General features: G+C 48.9%; 1 protein-coding gene across 1 annotated transcript in view; it reads right to left on the bottom strand.

Moving 5' to 3' along the window:
* KANK3 (KN motif and ankyrin repeat domains 3) overlaps window positions 1-4,293 on the bottom strand; it is a 33,918-nt gene extending 29,625 nt beyond the window's left edge. Inside the window, exon 1 of the mRNA XM_028713659.2 lies at window positions 4,186-4,293. The gene's annotated coding sequence lies outside the window, so the exon portion shown is untranslated. The remainder of the gene's footprint in view (window positions 1-4,185) is intronic.
* Between the last annotated feature and the right edge of the window lie 4,215 nt (window positions 4,294-8,508).

Genomic DNA, 8,508 nt, shown 5'->3' on the forward strand with positions numbered 1-8,508 from the left:
GGCTGCAGCTACACCTCGGAACTCCCTGCCGATTGAGATGGGCCATGGATTCCTCATTTGAGATTCCTGCATTGCACAGGTTAGACTTAGATGACTTTCAGAGATCCAACTCTGCAATTCTACAATTTTCTGACATCAGAGTACACATGCCGTTGTTGCACACTTTCCGGGGTCTGCTTCAAACTTTTTTGTTTGTTTAGGCAAATCTACCAGAGCCTAGGACTTGCCAGTCAGAAGGTCGGAGGTTCGAATCCCCGCGATGGGGTGAGCTCCCGTTGCTTGGTCCCTGCTCATGTTAGCCTAGCAGTTCGAAAGCACACCGGTGCAAGTAGATAAATAGGTACCACTCCAGTGGGAAGGTAAACGGCGTTTCCATGCGCTGCTCTGGTTTGCCAGAAGCGGCTTAGTCATGCCGGCCACATGACCCAGAAGCTCCCTTGGCCAATAAAGCGAGATGAGCGCCGCAACCCCAGAGTCGGCCACGACTGGACCTAATGGTCAGGGGTCCCTTTACCTTTACCTTTACTAGGGCTCAGACCCACAACCCCCCATCTCCCTGCAGTCTCCTCTTCTCCAGGCTAAACATACCCAGCTCCTTCAACCATTCCTCATAAGGCTTGGTTTCCAGACCTCTCGATCATCTTGGTCGCCCTCCTTCGCACAACTTCCAGCTTGTCAATATCCTTCTTAAATTGTGGCACCCAGAACTGGACACAGGACTCCAGGTGTGGTATGACCACACCTTGATCTGTGCACTCGTTTTAGGTAAGCTAGAATAGCCTTAGCCTTTTTTGCTGCTGCGTCACACAGCTATTCAGGAATGATAAAATGTTAAAATCTCCCTGCTGAGAGCAGGAGCTGTTTGAAAATGGAACAGACTCCATTGGAAGGTGGTGAGCTCTCCTTCGCTGGATGATTCTAAACAGAGGTTGAGAAGCTGTCTGTCGGGGATTTTCCGTAGATGTGACTCCTGCATTGTACGGGGTTGAACTGGATGACACCTGGGGTCCCTTCCAACGCTATCATCCCACGATTACTGTCATTTCTAAATATTAAACTGCTTTATCTCTGCACAATTGTCATCGGAAGGTCTGAGGCCAATGCGTTCTAACATGGGAAGCATCACAGAGAATGTGAGGAAGTTATATGTTGAAAGAAAAAATTATGAAAATGATGTACTGGTGGTACAGTCATACCTCGGCTTACAGACGCTTCAGATTGCATTTTTTCGGGTTGCGGACCGCCGAAACCCAGAAGTACCGGAACGGGTTACTTCCGGGTTTCGGTGGTCGCGCATGCACAGAAGCGCTAAATCACACTTTGCGCATGTGCAGAAGCGTCGAATTGCAACCTGCGCGTGCGCAGACGCAGGTTGCAAACACTGTGGGTTGTGAACGTGCATCCTGCACAAATCATGTTCGCAACCCGAGTGTCCACTGTATTTAACTCCTAGCAAATTAGCAAAAATGCATAAAACATGCTCAAATGTACACTGGAAATGTAAGGAAAAAGAAGGCACCTTTTATCATATGTGGTGGAATTGTAAGGTAGTAAAAGGATTTTGGGAAATGATATATAATGAGTTAGGGATGCAGGTGGAGCTGTGGGTTAAACCACAGAGCCCAGGGCATGCCGATCAGAAAGTTGGCGGTTCGAATCCCTGCGACGGGGTGAGCTCCTGTTGCTCGGTCCCTGCTCCTGCCAACCTAGCAGTTCGAAAGCACATCAAAGTGCAAGTAGATAAATAGGTACCACTCTGGCAGGAAGGTAAACGGCATTTCCGTGCGCTGCTCTGGTTTGCCAGAAGTGGCTTAGTCATGCTGGCCACATGGACGCCGGCTCCCTCAGCCAATAAAGCAAGATGAGCGCCGCAACCCCAGAGTTGGCCACGACTGGACCTAATGGTCAGGGGTCCTTTATATAATGAGTTGGGGGGAAAATGTTTAAAACAACCTTTGTTATGAAACCTGAAGCCTTCCTTTTAGGAATTCTAGGTGCCGAAATCCCAAGGGAGCAGAAAATACTATTTATGTATGCGACCATGGCTGTGCGGATGTTATTGGCCCAGAGATGGAAAGAAGATAAAGTTCCCACTAGAGAAGAATGGCGGATGAAGTTGATGGATTATGCTGAAATGGCTAAAATGACCGGAAGAATCAGAAATCAGGAAGACCAAAATTTTAATAAGGAATAGGGAAAATTTATAACTTACCTTAAAGACTATTGTAAACAGTTAAAATCGTTAGTAGTGCTGGAATAGCACTTGCCGTTTAAGAGTGAATTCTGGACACAGTGGAGATGTAAAAGATTTGCACCATCATAAAGGATGCAGGAGGAAATGATGAACAATAGGACCTGGACGGAAGTCCAGGAGAGTCATTGGGAATTTGTTTTTTTTTAATGTTGGGTATATCTCTGTAAAAACTGAATTTGAAAACCCAAATAAATAAATTTCTTTTTTTTAAAAAAAGAGACAATGTGAGAAACTGACACCCCTCCCAGCTCCCACACAGAGATCACAATCTCAGCTTTTATCTTTGGGCAAGTTCTCTTGCCTGCCTGCAACACTTTCCCCTGAGCGCTAAAACTCTTGATTTATCAGCCTTGGGGTCCAAGGCAGACAGGAAGCCTGTTTCCTCTTCTAGTGAGCAGTCAGGAACCAGGTGGAAAGCTGCCAAGGCAATTAAACCACCTGGTGCCAGAGAGAAAGAAGGAAAAAGGGAATAATTTAAAGCTCTCTCACACACTCCCGTGTGACCCACAGCTTGACTCTTTAATAGTAATAGTGCCACTGTATTCTGCTCTGGTCAGACCTCACCTGGAGTACTGTGTCCAGTTCTGGGCACCACAGTTCAAGAAGGACACTGACAAACTGGAACGTGTCCAGAGGAGGGCAACCAAAATGGTCAAAGGCCTGGAAACGATGCCTTATGAGGAACGGCTAAGGGAGCTGGGCATGTTTAGCCTGGAGAAGAGGAGGTTAAGGGGTGATATGATAGCCATGTTCAAATATATAAAAGGATGTCATCTAGAGGAGGGAGAAAGGTTGTTTTCTGCTGCTCCAGAGAAGCGGACACGGAGCAATGGATCCAAACTACAAGAAAGAAGATTCCACCTAAACATTAGGAAGAACTTCCTGACAGTAAGAGCTGTTCGACAGTGGAATTGGCTGCCAAGGAGTGTGGTGGAGTCTCCTTCTTTGGAGGTCTTTAAGCAGAGGCTTGACAACCATATGTCAGGAGTGCTCTGATGGTGTTTCCTGCTTGGCAGGGGGTTGGACTCGATGGCCCTTGTGGTCTATTCCAACTCTATGATTCTATGATTCTTTTACCTGAGTTCACGGCTGGCTGAATATTAATAGAATCATGGAACTGTGGGGTTGGAAGGGACCCCCAATGGTCATCCAGTCTGACCCCCTGAAATGTTGGGCTAACCATCAGGTGCTCTTCCAAGATTCCAGCCACTCAACGCAGCTATCCTGGTTTGGTCCTGTCCCCAGAATAACTTGAGTCCAGAAACCTCTCTTCAACTCAGAAGTGAAAAGGTGGTTTGAGTGGTGATTCTAAAACTCCACTTGCAAAAATACCAGGGTGATTGGTGGTAGTACCAGAATCCCACCTCAGAGTCCTACAGGGAATTTAAGAAGGCAGTCCAGTCATAGACGCTCAAAACCAAGTCTCAGGATGTGAGATTCCTGCGTTGCGAGGAATCCAACACTACAGATGAGCTTACTCCCAAAGTAAGTGTGGACAGAGTTTCATCTACCCAGCACTGTTCTATACCCAGAATCAAAACCCTCGACGTTCAATGCGCTTACGGTGGCTCACAGCCAGATCCTATGCAGCGCCGTCTCCAAAAAGTTCCAAGTTCCACCGAGCTCATCCTTGCTCAGAGGAGACCCGCTGGAATTGACAGGCCGGGAAGCAAGTCGTCGAACCCGCTGTGCGCACGGCAAACTCGGTGGCTTTACTCCCAAGTCAACCCACAGAGCGCAACAGCTTGAAGGCTGGGAAATCACGCTTTGTCCAGCGGGAGCAAGACCCATTGGAGACAGTGGGATGGGCTTCCGAGTAGACCAGCACTGGCTGACCCGGGGCCAGGATCCCAGGACCCGATGCGCCCAGAAGACCCATCCGCGCCGGAGTTGCGCAAATGCGCCTTTCCCCCTTCCGCATTCCGCCTTACCTGCTGCCACGGGCTCAGCGCATCTCAGCGTCGCGCAGCTGCTCCGGGAGCCACCCGGGACGAAAGACGCGCAAGGAGGCAGCGGCTGGGCTGCGAGAACATCTGGCCAATTAACAATGGAGGGCGGAGACTGCCTGGCCCAAAGGGGACTTTTTGGAGAAAGGTGGAGGCTTTCAGCCTAAGTCACTGGCTCTCTTCCCCCCTCCCTCCGGGCCACACTTTCAGAATAAAAATTGGTTTTCACCGCACCGAGTTTGCTTTTTTTATGGATACATTGGAAAACAAACAGAAATAACTCCTTGCACTGCTTGGTTTAAAACATGGAACACTCCTTCTTTATGTGATCATGGGATACCCAGAAAGCTTAAAACAATGCAGGAATCATTCCCAAAATATAATTTTTCTTGCATATGTAACTTAAGTATGCAAACTCAATGAGAGGTGTCTGCTTGCTTTTGCAGGGTAATCTCATTTGGAGACTGAATCTGAGACAAGCAAACTCTCATCTCCTCCCCAAGACAAAGGAGCCTTTATCTTTTCCTATCTTGATAGTATGCTATGTTACACCATACTGAAATGTTTAAATCAGTGATGGCCAAACTTGGCCCTCCAGCTGTTTTGGGACTACAGCTCCCACCATCCCTAGCTAACAGGACCAGCGGTCAGGGATGATGGGAATTCAGGGCTGGATTTAGATGAAGAAAGGCCCTAGGCCAGGGATGTGGGTGGCTCTGTGGGTTAAACCACAGAGCCTAGGACTTGCTGATTGGAAGGTCAGTGGTTTGAATCCCCGCGACGGGGTGAGCGCCCAGCTCCTGCCAACCTAGCAGTTTGAAAGCACGTCAAAGTGCAAGTAGATAAATAGGTACCGCTCCGGCGGGAAGGTAAACGGCGTTTCCGTGTGCTGCTCTGGTTCGCCAGAAGCGGCTTAGTCCTGCTGGCCACATGACCCGGAAGCTGTACGCCGGCTCCCTTGGCCAATAAAGTGAGATGAACGCCGCAACCCCAGAGTCGGTCACGTTTACCTTCCCGCTGGAGTGGTACCTGTTTATCTACTTGCACTTTTTTGGGGTGCTTTCAAACCGCTAGGTTGGCAGGAGCTGGGACCGAGCAACGGGAGCTCACCCCATCGCAAGGATTCGAAACGCTGACCTCCTGATCAGCAAGCCCAAGAGGCTCAGTGGTTTAGACCGCAGCGCCACCCGCGTCCAAACTGTATAGGAAGGAAGCAGGAAATAGCTGATGGTTCCCACCCCAAAGGCTGCTTCAGGTCTGGGCGAATCATAAAAAGGTAAAGGGACTCCTGACCATTAGGTCCAGTCGTAACCAACTCTGGGGTTGCGGCGCTCATCTCGCTTTATTGGCCAAGGGAGCCGGCGTACAGCTTCTGGGTCATGTGGCCAGCAGGACTAAGCCGCTTCTGGCGAACCAGAGCAGCACACGGAAACGCCGTTTACCTTCCTGCCGGAGTGGTACCTATTTATCTACTTGCACTTTGACGTGCTTTCAAACTGCTAGGTTGGCAGGAGCTGGGACCGAGCAACAGGAGCTCACCCCGTCGCGGGGATTCGAACCGCCGACCTTCTGATCAGCAAGTCCTAGGCTCTGTGGTTTAACCCACAGCGCCACCCGCATCCCTGGGCGAATCATACACCCAAGCAAACTATGTTTTTCAGGTATGCATTGCTGAGATGATATTTCCGCTTCCTGAATGTGGACAGTTGCTTTTTTGTGGATGTTCTCAGCAGGTACCTGTTGGTATTACGTATTATTGTTCTGGCTCTGTGTGTGGCTGTGCTGCCCTAAATCCAATGCTTTAAAGATCTGGATGTGGATCTGACCTCTCCACATCTGGTTCTCCAAGGTTTCAGAAAGGGGTCTTCGCCAGGCCCACCTAGAGATTCCTGGTGGTGAACCCGGGACTGGAGCTGTGGACTTTCCCCATCTCTTCTACGTTGCTTTGCGTCTTCATCCAGGCTCTGAAAGCTTTTGCGCTTTATGTGCAACGCTGGGAAAGGCACTGCCTTTGGGGCACAGAAAACGTGATTATCTCACCAGCCCCGCCACAACGCCCCTTTGACATTTCAGACAGAGAGGGAAATAGCCAAGTTGGTTCGCCGCAAAGAACAGCCCTTGTCTTTCAGAACCGGGAAGTTCTGCCAGGGGAACAGAGGAACGGCAGGAGGAAGCATCCGTTTTTAGAACCAGGACACCACACATTATCAAAGGGCCTTTCATGCACATATGCATTGAAAGGGCTGGGATTTTGGGAAAACAATCCTCCCATTCAATCCAATCTCCCCCCCCCCCCGCTCCCCATGTTATGATCAACAGTCTTCAACTTTCCATTCCCCCTTTTTTTTCTTCCCAAAAATTTTATTGATTTTCCACATTTATCACAAAAAAGACATAACACAACACACAAGAAAGAAAAACACTACAACACGCAAAACTAAATGCAAAGAAAATTTGTATCTTTAAATGCCTAATTCTCATTACACTGACAAGTGACTTCCTCCAATCCCCTCTAGCTGAATTTCATTATATCACCTGTGTAACAGTTCTCCGAATTAATATTTCTAATAATATTAACTCCTTTCATTTACTAACCTCTTCTCCTTTATTAATATTCTAATCCTTGATATTTACTACCACATATTCGTATTCTACCCCTAAGCCTATTTATTACCTCCAATAAATTTCTATTTATCTTATATCACAATATTTAATAATAATAATAATAATAATTTATTATTTATACCCCACCCATCTGGCTGGGCTTCCCCAGCCACTCTGGGCGGCTTCCAAAATAATATTAAAATACTATAATACATCAAACATTAAAAGCTTCCCTAAACAGGGCTGCCTTCAGATGTCTTCTAAAAGCCTGGTAGTTGTTGTTCTCTTTGACATCTGGTGAGAGGGTGTTCCACAGGGCAGGGGCCACCACCGAGAAGGCCCTCTGCCTGGTTTCCTGTAACTTGGATTCTCGCAACGAGGGAACTGCCAGAAGGCCCTCAGAGCTGGACCTCAGTGTCTGGGCAGAACGATGGGGGTGGAGAAGCTCCTTCAGGTATACTGGGTCGAGGCCATTTAGGGCTTTAAAGGTCAGCACCAACACTTTGAATTGTGCTCGGAAACGTACTGGGAGCCAATGTAGGTCTTTCAAGACCGGTGTTATGTGGTCTCTGCGGCCGCTCCAAGTCACCAGTCTAGCTGCCGCGTTCTGGATTAGTTGTAGTTTCCGGGTCACCTTCAAAGGTAGCCCCACGTAGAGCGCATTGCAATAATCCAAGCGGGAGATAACCTGAGCATGCACCACTCTGGCGAGGCAGTCTGCAGGCAGGTAGGGTCTCAGCCTGCATACCAGATGGAGCTGGTAAACAGCTGCCCTGGACACAGATTTGTCCTGTGCCTCCATGGACAGCTGTGAGTCCAAAATGACTCCCAGGCTGCGCACCTGGTCCTTCAGGGGCACAGTTACCCCATTCAGGACCAGGGAATCCTCCACACCTGCCCGCCTCCTGTCCCCCAAAAACAGTACTTCTGTCTTGTCAGGATTCAACCTCAATCTGTTAGCCGCCATCCAACCTCCAACCGCCTCCAGGCACTCACACAGGACCTTCACTGCCTTCACTGGTTCTGATTTGAAAGAGAGGTAGAGCTGGGTATCATCCGCATACTGATGAACACCCAGCCCCAATCCCTTGATGATCTCTCCCAGTGGCTTCATGTAGATGTTGAAAAGCATGGGGGAGAGGACAGAACCCTGAGGCACCCCACAAGTGAGGGCCCAGGGGTCTGAACACTCATCCCCCACCACCACTTTCTGAACACGGCCCAGGAGGAAGGAGTGGAACCACTGTATTTAGCTAAATATTCTTTAAATTTCTTCCAATCCTCCTGTGTCTCCTCCTCTTTCTGGTCGCGGATTCTTCCAGTCAGGTCGGCCAGCTCCAAAAAGTCCAACGTCTTCATCTGCCATTCTTCTGTTGTTGGCATTCTGTTCCCCTTTTGACCATCTACTGACCAGGGGAGCCAGATATAGGAGTGGAAGGGGCTTCAGACCCCTCAATATTTCTAGGCAGGGGCTGAGCCCCCCTCCCAATATTGAGGAGCCCCCCATACCCCACCCCCTCTGGCGAGCACCAGCCCATCATGGGGCAGGGGGGAGGAAGGCATGACAATTTTCACCCTACTGACCGCCCGCCAGTATAGATCTTTTAACATGTTATTATGAGTCTGTGGGTGCTAGACACCCTACAGGTGAAACTCAGAAAATTAGAATACCGTGGAAAAGTTCATTTATTTCAGTAATTCAAC

The sequence above is a fragment of the Podarcis muralis genome, chromosome 18 (assembly GCF_964188315.1).
Source record: "Podarcis muralis chromosome 18, rPodMur119.hap1.1, whole genome shotgun sequence".
Classification (NCBI taxonomy): Eukaryota; Metazoa; Chordata; class Lepidosauria; order Squamata; family Lacertidae; genus Podarcis; species Podarcis muralis.